This window comes from Centruroides vittatus, unplaced genomic scaffold (assembly GCF_030686945.1).
Source record: "Centruroides vittatus isolate TY-2023 unplaced genomic scaffold, ASM3068694v2 contig_359, whole genome shotgun sequence".
In the NCBI taxonomy this organism is placed as follows: domain Eukaryota; kingdom Metazoa; phylum Arthropoda; class Arachnida; order Scorpiones; family Buthidae; genus Centruroides; species Centruroides vittatus.
Window position 1 is genome coordinate 1,982,238 of NW_027122182.1, and position 10,358 is coordinate 1,992,595.

General features: G+C 33.6%; 1 pseudogene; it reads left to right on the top strand.

Annotated features, from left to right (window-relative positions):
• Nucleotides 1–3,752: 3,752 nt before the first annotated feature.
• LOC136974927 (polyadenylate-binding protein 4 pseudogene) lies at nucleotides 3,753–5,863 on the top strand (annotated as a pseudogene).
• The last annotated feature ends 4,495 nt before the right edge of the window (nucleotides 5,864–10,358 follow it).

Sequence of the window (10,358 nt, forward strand, 5' to 3'; positions counted from 1 at the left end):
GCGTTACGATATCAACCCAAATCCTTCGACCAATTTAACAACACGCAACTAAAACACTGTATATCAAGTACTATAAATAACAATACACGACACTCAAAAACACAGCGACGAGCAATTCAGCCCCTTTAGCGGACAGAAATGATACAATTGTATAGAAACTGTGTTACTTGTGATTAATTTCGTATTTTTAATAAAATGGCTGGCGGAATTTGTGCAATATCCGGATGCAATAACTATGCTTATAAAAGTAATGAAGTCTCTAAATATGTAAATATCAATTAAAGTGTGAAATGCATTTTACACTTAAATAATGTGTTTGATTTTTATATACAGTATTTAGGCATTCAAACTAGTATATTTGTTACTTAGTAATGTAGTTATATACAAATATAATAAAAAAAAACTGAATAAATCCATGCACCTTTAACAGTGCGTAAAGTTTAAACTTCACTCACGGTTTAATTCAGCTGAGTAACCATAGTGGTTAGTCTATCCTTATGTAATAAAAATAAAATAATTTAAGATAACACAATAACTCCAGTTATCACGTTAGTAGGTCATTTAATTTTCAAAGTTTACAAAGAAAATAGCTATTTAATAATACACTGAAATCAAATTATAAACAGCTTATTTATATTAATTATTAATACTAGCAGGTAAGCCCGGCGTTGCTCGGCAAAAAATAATACAAACATTAAGATTATTGGATAATTTCGTACTTCTAACCCTTAAATTATATTATAGTATTTGATTTATATTTACAACCGAGTTTATGACACCGAGTTTATGACGAGTTTATGACACCGAGTGTTCAATCTAATACATTTAAAAAATTCTTTAAATTGTGTACAGAAGAGAAATACTCAAAAAATGAACCAAATATTTAAAGTCGGCACCCTCGAAAACCACTTAACTCGTATTTTGTGCAGGTCGGTAACCTCGTATTATGCAATTTTCCCATTCGAATGCCATCATACCGCTAGTCCCATTGAAAGAGGGGACTGTTGTAAATTTGGTAAATATGTAAAGTTGGTCCCAATATAGATAGCGCGATTCAATTTATTAACTTTATATATTAATATAAAGTTTATATAAATATAATATAATTTAAAAACTTTATGTATATTTGACTGTGTATGTCCCTTGTACCCTTATAGTTGGAGTACATAAGAACTTGCTGGTCTGGATTAGGGATCAAAAACTCCTCAAGAATTTTTTGGGGGTAGTCCATCCGGATATATCAGTCCCCGTCCCTTACCACCCAGCCTAGCCGATCTCATAATGGGCTTGCTAAAAGAGGGCCTTTTAGCGCCCACAGGGTGGAAAGAGTAAAATACAAAAAACTTCTTAAATGATGAAGAAATTACAGAAACTATTTCTGATAGTACTTCACTTTCAAGAAGTTGATAATGAAGACAATAATGGTGAAATACAATAAATGAAGATGGTAATGATGTTATTTCAATTCAAAAATATTCTCTTGAACGGAGGTAGATAGATGACCGGCGTGACTCCATTGTTAAGAGGAAAACTATGATGTACAGGGGCAACACACCACTAAAACTGAAAGCATTGTGACGAAGAATTGCAGCCCGGCATTATGACGATGTCACAACAAATAATTGCTCATGTTTATAACGTTATTAAATGAGAAACTTATCTAGTCGCGCAGATGCAATATCCTTGCATAATTTCTTCCGTTTATTTAACAATAAGTCATGAAATTAGACGTAAAATGTTTTCTATTTGTTGGCCAGGCGTACCAGAGCCTTTATGATGGAAATATAATCCAAACAAGAACATCTGAGATGTAAAAAAATTACGCCAAGTAAAAATTTATGTCAATTTAGACAACGGTCAAAATTTTTCTTAGGAGTTTTTCCTCGGTAAAGATAAGCTCGGCGCTTAAAAGTAAATGTAAGGTAAATACAGGTAAAAATCTTGTGGGTACCGCTCCCAATCAAACGCACCGCCGACCGATGCTTTCGATACGCCGTTTAGAAAAATCGCTATAAAAAGTTTTAATTGGCATAAATTTAAGCTTTTGTAATTCTGGGTAACATTTTAATTAAAATTCTTTTGTTTCCATGCAAGCTTTTTCTTTACAATCATAAAATTAAGTCGTAAAACTGAATTAGCTCTATGGAAAACCCCCGTGAACTTTGATCTATTGACCCGGAAGTTCGGCGATCACCTTACCGATAAAGAGTAAGGCTTAAGTTTAAAATTTAATCTCTCTAGATCCGGTAGTTTTTACTCTACGAGCGTCTACAGTGCCCGATGAAGATAACGCAAAAGAAAATACAGCTTTTAAAGCGATTTTTGCACTTTTCAGTTGCTTATATTTCGGCAACCGTTTTGTAGAAAATCTGGAAATTTTGCACACTACCTAAGAAAACTATTTTCCTTCGAACCAGATATTCGAAATTACTTTAGACGTTTAGGGGGCGGAAAATCGACTCCTATTCGGCAACTCCTATTCCTGTATGCATACAGTCAGTCAGTGACGTTTTTACTTGGCGGGGAGTCACTGCCGTCACTCCCGATAATGATAAGCATAAAAATGTTTGCATGCTATCAGTAATTGACCATAAATGGTCCCGGTATTTCTGCTGGCTAATGAAAAATATCTGATCATTAGAAATTTGATTAGCCTACTACGAGTATTATCTGGTGAAAACTACCCTTTTCATTCGGCGGATAGCATAATAATAATTGATCAGGGACGTCAAGTAATCATAAAGAATAATAAAATAATCTTCCCTTATTTAATCGAGGAATTTATTAATGCATGTCTTGCATACAGTTCACTCTCACGTGATTTAATAGTTGATACTTTAAAAAATCGCAACTGCATATTGTGATCGAAGTCAGTTAAACTAAAACAAATTTGGTAAATAAAATATGTGCAAGATATGTCTTATTAGACTTTATTTTATTTAAAGGAGAAAACATTACAGCATTAATAAGTATAATCAGTTGACGGTCAAGAGGGAGTACAAGTCATATAAGTAAATGTATATACTGTATAATGTATCTAGGTGACAAGCAATCTAATAGGAAGCCAATGGCGTAATCATGGCGTACATGCGAAACGAATTGTCTTCGGTGCGCATATTTAGCTGCTTATTATTGTTTTTGTTTTTGTTTTTTTTTTTACTCTTTCTGCCTTGTGGGCACTAAGATGGTCATTTTTCAGGTCCATCGTGAGTTTGGCACTTCCACAAAAGGCTGTCCGGATGATGAGATGCGGGTCAACATATCCTAAATGAACCACATTGAAAGTAGCAGCCTACCGCTTTGGGAACCCAAAATCGAATCCGAACGGGTCGAAAAATCCCCAGGAATTTTTCGAGGGAGTGGTCAGTCAGGATATGTTTAGCCCCGTTTCTCACCCCTCGACCGGCCGAATCCCCAATGGGCTTGCTAAAAGAAGCCATCTTAGTGCCCACAAGGCGAAAGAGTTTTAAAAGAAAACCACCCGTGAAAAAATTTTGGGTTTTTCGATTTCGGATTCCCCACAGAGTTAGACTTACGCATCCGACAGCATTGCTTGTTGCCTACACACATCTACAATACATTTGAATTGGTTCTTCAGAAATTCATTTTAAATTTTATTTATACAAACTCAATTTTTAAATAACAAAGCACAACATAACAATAGGCTTTAATTTTCGTTAATAATTCTTTTCATTTCTAAATAATAGAGAAAAGATTGAAATTGTCTAAAAGTTTTCTTCTTTGAATTTTGCTTTTGGAATTCGTGGAATCACGTGAATATCGTAAAGAAATTTAGATTTTAGAATATAAACCGTTAAATCGTGTTCTAAAAGAATAAAAAGTGATACGAAAAGCAAAAATTTAAATATATTCGGAGAACGTCGAATGTCTGGATATTGAGTTTCAGCAATTAAAGAGAAAATGAATTCTTATAGCTCCAATTCTCCCGTTGCTTCTCTGTACGTTGGTGATTTGCCTCCCGATGAAACAGAAACTACGCTCTTCGAAAAATTTTCTATCGTAGGCCCAATTCTTTCCATCAGAGTATGCAGAGATCTGATTACAGGAAGATCTTTGGGCTATGCCTACGTTAATTTTCAGTATCCTCAAGATGCGGATAGAGCTTTGGATACTATGAACTTTGATTTAATTAAAGGAAAACCGATACGCATAATGAGATTACAGAGAGATCCATCGCTTAGGAAATCTGGCGTTGGAAACATTTTCATCAAGAATTTAGACAAGAGTATCGACAACAAGGCTATGCATAATACTTTCTCCGCTTTTGGGAATATCCTGTCGTGTAAAGTAGTTACGGACGAAGAAGGTAACTCGAAAGGTTACGGTTTTGTGCATTTTGAAACAGAAAAAGCAGCTAATAATGCCATCGCTAAGGTAAATGGCATGCTGTTAAACGGTAAAAAAGTGTATGCAGGTAAGTTCATCCCTCGAAAAGAACGCGAGAGAATGATCGGAGACAAAGCAAAGAAATTCACAAATGTTTACATAAAAAATTTTGGGGATGAACTAGATGATGATAAACTAAGAGAAATGTTCGAGAAATATGGTACTATCATCAGTGCTAAAGTGATGGTCGATAAAAGCGGCAAGTCAAAGGGCTTTGGATTTGTTAATTTTCAAGATTCCGAAAGTGCTAAAAGAGCTGTAGAAGAATTAAATGCTCAAGAACTCGGTGGAAGACAGCTTTATGTCGGTAGAGCACAGAAAAAAGCCGAAAGACAAGTGGAATTAAAACTAAAATTTGAACGATTAAAATTGGAACGAATGAGTCGTTATCAGGGTTCCAATTTATATGTTAAACATTTAGAAGATTCCATCGACGAGGAACGCCTCAGAACAGTATTTTCGACTTTTGGTGACATCACGAGTGTCAAAATCATGACAGATGCTCGTGGCAATTCTCGTGGATTTGGCTTTGTTTGTTTCAGTTCTCCGGAAGAAGCGATCAGAGCAATAACTGAAATGAACGGAAAAATCGTTGTTTCTAAACCACTTTACGTCGCTCTAGCCCAAAGAAAAGAAGATCGTAAAGCTTATATCGCTTCGCAATACATGCAAAGGCTTGCTAGAATGTACGGGCAACCATATTTCAACCAAATGTGCCAACCAGGAGGAGGAGATAATTTTGTACCGACAATGCCCCAAGTTCCGGGAAGATATATTCCAACCCAAATTCCACAAATGCGACCTACATCGAACTGGATAACGCAACCACCGTTGAGACAAAGTGATCCACACATCGATGGTTTCTCAGCCATGCAATCCGCACAATTCGCTTCTCCAGTTCTACATTCAACATTCACAGCAACCAAAACCCAACACGTTTCAACTAATATGAATGGAAGATCTATCACTAAACAACAGAACAGAACAGAATCGACAAGAGTTACGTCTCTGGAGCCATCTATTGCGGCCTGCCCCGTGGCCATACCAATCGCCAATATTGCGCAGCCTTATTCTCCGACATATATAGCTAACATGTGTAACTCTCCGCCGTCCATGGTTCAACCACCAAATCTCGAACAGGCTGCAGGTTATATCCAAGAACAGGGAACTCTGAGCACTTCCATGCTTGCCAATGCCAATTCTCAAGAACAGAAGCAAATATTAGGAGAACGTTTGTTTCCAATCATTCAGTGCTGGTATTCAGATTTAGTCGGAAAGATAACAGGAATGTTGCTAGAAATTGATAATTCTGAGCTATTGCATATGCTCGAGAACCACGATGCCTTGAAAGCGAAGGTAGACGAAGCAGTCGCTATTCTCCAGGCTCATCACAATGAAGAAGTCGCATCCAAGAAAGAATAAAAAAACATCTCTTCGTGTAATTTCTTGTTTTGAACATTATCATTATATGAACTATAATCTACATGAATTGTTCAAAGCATAGTTTATAGGTTGATATTACGTATTATCTTTAATATTTTGTTTCAAAATTACAAGATGAATATAAAAAGAAGAAGCGTTTATAAAAATTTAAAAATTTTCACGTTTGTTAATTAGTATTGATACAATAATAAAAATAATAAATATTAAAACAAAAAATAATTAAAATTTGTTTATTAAAAATATCGGTGGCTTTTCGTGAAGCAAGACTGGAATCCACGGTCTGAGAGGTTCATCTTGCACTTCACGAATGGCTGTAAATAATAGTTTTCGCAACACAATTAAAAAATAATTTTTTTATGCGGTCAACAGGGACCGCATAAAAAAAGTCTCACATAGAAAATAACTCAAAACCGTACGAAATAGAATTTATTGACAACAGATGTCAGCACTTGACTGCATCGTCTGGTCTATCGTCTGTTTTACATATTTTTGTCCAGGTGGTGTTTTGTTGACTTAAAAAGTAAATTATTTCATTTTCCGCATATTCATGCAATAATATTACTATAATAAGTGCATTTATGCTATAATAAGTTTATTTAGCTATAATAAGTCAACGTGAGACATGATGAATCGCACGAGACTAGTCGCCAACTATACCGCACAAATTAAAAATTCGCATTAAAAAAATCGCACAAATAAAAATCGCACATAAAAAGAGCGCATAAAAACAGGTTTGACTGTAATAAATATAATATTAAAACAAAAAATAATTAAAATTTGTTTATTAAAAATATCGGTGGCTTTTCGTGAAGCAAGACTGGAATCCACGGTCTGAGAGGTTCATCTTGCATTCAGAATTTTGTCTTAATTTATACAATGTTAGCCTTTATCTTTTACAATATAAAATCGTTTTCACATTATGATAATGTGAGATTTCTGCCCCCTTTCCCATTCCCACTTTGTTTGATCGACGTTACTTAAAGTAATAATTAATATTTGAAGTAATATGCTAATCCGAGTCTAATATTCCACCCGAGAAAAGGGCGAACGATAGGTCAACGGGGGAAAGGATGACAAAGTGGAAAAAACCCACACACATCCTTTTTCTCCCGATTTATTGACAGATAAAACCCCGATCAAATATCCCTGTAAATCATCAATTATTACTCAGCTTGTAACATGACCTTAAGTAGGAGTAGGCTATTAATCATGATAACACTGTCAAACAAACGGAATTATGAGCTACGATGAGTAACAGTACCGGATAGGTGTCAATAATTTGACGAAACGTCCGATTTCTGACAGCCCGTACCAGCAAAACACGGACTTAAATTCGAACTTAGAACATATTGCATCATAATGACCTCAGACAGTTCTCACACGAAACGCGTGTGAGAACTGTCGCACTCGATCATCCGGGCGGACACATCTTGAAGAGCGGCCATCCATTGACAACAGTAAACGGGATTTACCATCCTGTATCTGGTAAGTAGGGATAAGGCTCGCCGTCGAACACCCACTAAAATTCAGTGCCGTCCGTGAAACCTGTGGAAGCGTCATGGGCCTTGTATTTTCTAAAATATAAATACATATTGTGAGATTATATTCATATTTTAACGTACTTTGACCTTAATTAAAAGACCTCCCGGAAGGCATTATTTCCCGCGTAACGATCATCATAAACGCATACACCTAGTATTACATGACAATATACGGTATGATTGCAATTCGGTATGATTATACCGAATTGCATCAGGTTTGATACCAAAAGCTAATTATATACACATTTGGTTGTTATATCCTCGGAAAGTTCAGTATTATGTGAGGTTGCAATCTCTAAGAATATTTCGTTGTTTGTGGATATTTTACCATAATTCATAGAATCGTATATACGAATACGTTCTGTGTCGTAATAAGAGCAAAACCAATGATCATTGCTTTGCAGAATTCGTATATCATCAATATCAATCTAACAGGGAAAATAACTGCAGCGTTTTCGATGTAATTTGGTGGTAACATCGAATAATACGTACTGTACACACAATTTTGTAGAATATGGGCAAAACAAGTCATGTTCGAATTCTCTATATTTCTATTACTTATTGAAGCGAAGTGGGCAAGCATCTTTGACAGCGACTCAAATTGACTAATCGTTGAAACAGGTTTTGCGAAGTAACGACTCGACCGATTTGAACGAAATTTTGCACATTAATAGTAGTAATAAAATGGTGTGTCGTGACGAAGGTCGAATTTTAAAATTTCACCTGGAACAGGAGATATCGGGGGTCAAATGTTATCCACTTGTTAAGACAATGGGAAAATTTTGCATTGTAAAAATGTAAACAAACGTGTGGGTGCTACTCGACATTTGAAATACGGCGAAGATCTTGTAGTTTTGGGATCCTGGAGCGTAAAATGTCGGAAAATGCGAAAAACCCAAGTCAAAATGGATCATCATACTTTCCTTTTATATTCTGTGAGTGTCCTTGCTTTTAGTGTTCATAGGAAGTGAAGAGTGGAGGAAAAACTGAAGCTAAAATTGATTGAAAAAGAAGTAATTTATTACTTCCGATGAAATCCGGAAGTTACGTTATTTCAATTCAAAAATTTTTCCCTGAGAGGACAGACATGATCTTATTGTTAAAGGAAAAGTATGATTTACAGGGGCAAGACGACTAATTTCAGGTGAGAGCATACATTTTAAATATGATTAAAAATTACAACCTGCCATTGTGATTATTTCACAATAAATAATTGCTTGTTAATTCTACACATAAATTAATTAAATAAAAATTATAATTTGTAAGTAATTTTAAAAAATGTTCATTAAAATGTTTCTAATGAAAGATGACCTTACCATATAATATCAGCTTTTAAATTCTTACTTGTATACATACAATGAAATAAAATCATTCAAAATAGAAAAATAGAGATGTTAAACATATCTTTTTCATAATCTTAAAAGTAATAGGAGTTCAAGTACCTAGAAATTCCATTAAATATAAAAATTTAAATGGATTTTCTGTGTTCATATATATTAAATGACAGAAGTTTTTGAATGATGATAAAAATTAGATATTTACAATTTGTAAGTTAGGTCTTGATGTTGGAGGATAAAGTTATTTGCCAGACTTTCCACGAGTGAAGAGGAAATCTCAATGAAATTGCAATCATCGTGCCTATGAAATGGTGCAAAATTTGAATTATTATGCAACTTTATTAACGTCGAAATATAACATTTTATAAAAGCATATTATTTCACTTAGCATTATTTAATTTCAAAGCCGTGATAATATTTACATTAACAAATCTATAAAATAAGTTAAATTGAGAAGAGAGGAGGCGAGAATTTGAAGTTTATGTTTTTTCTTTGCTGTCTCTTAAAGTACGAGTTTGGATTCCCATCCCATTCAAACGTTTTTCTTCTGGTTATTTTGTTATTTGATTTGATAAATATAACATATTAAATCTTAACAGGCTTTCTTTCTAAGTGTGAACAATGGTGCACTCGGGATTTAATCCAGGGGAGCCAAGTTGAATGAATAAAAACATTTTTCATATGGAATTCAATAAAATTTCCATCTTATGTGACTGCTAATTCATTAATAGTATAGAAATAGAAGACAACACAATATAATATACAAAAAATGAATTTTAATTAATTTCTTTTTCTTTACCTTTGGAGGGTGCCAGGGCTTCTTGGGCCCCCTTCTAGGTGCATCACTGATGATGAAATATAACAATTAGAAATCATATTTTCAGAGTATGTGTTTCACATAAAACTAAATTATATTTTATCCTTTCAGAAGATTCATCTTTATATATTTTTATTGTTATGAGAATGTTTAATGTTCCTTGTTATATATAAGAATAATATTCATTATTATTATATATCACATGCAAAGTGATTTAATACATTAAAAATTATTATATAATTGAAAATTACAAAAGGGTTTATGCATAAATTTTATTATCACAGAATTTACATAATTTATGAATTTACTTAGTTTATAAAAGCAGAATTTTCCGCATTCCAGATATTCTGTAAATGCAAAGCCAGCATTTATTATCGGTACTTCGAATACAGTTGGTAGATGAAAGATATTTTTGATTGTATTTAAAAACTGACTTGGAATAAATCACATTGTAGAAATAAAGTTTAAATTCAAACAAATTATTGAGAACTTTAAACTTTAACTTTATATTGACTGTACACAATTTATTTTGAAATATCAAAAGCCTTTTATAATCAAGATTTTAAGGCTTCAAATTGTATATAGTGTAAGACATTATAAAGCTAAAATAGTCAATAAGTAACAATTTATTTTCTTACTAGCTAACGCTAATATACCTAACAATTTTATGCATACAAAACATGACTAATAATTGGTTGGAGCAATAGAATTTGTTAAAAGATTTTTCAAATAGTAAAAAAACAATAATAGAAATTATAATTATGAAGAAATTTGTAAGAACAATAAATATTTTCGGATTTTTCTATTCAAAAA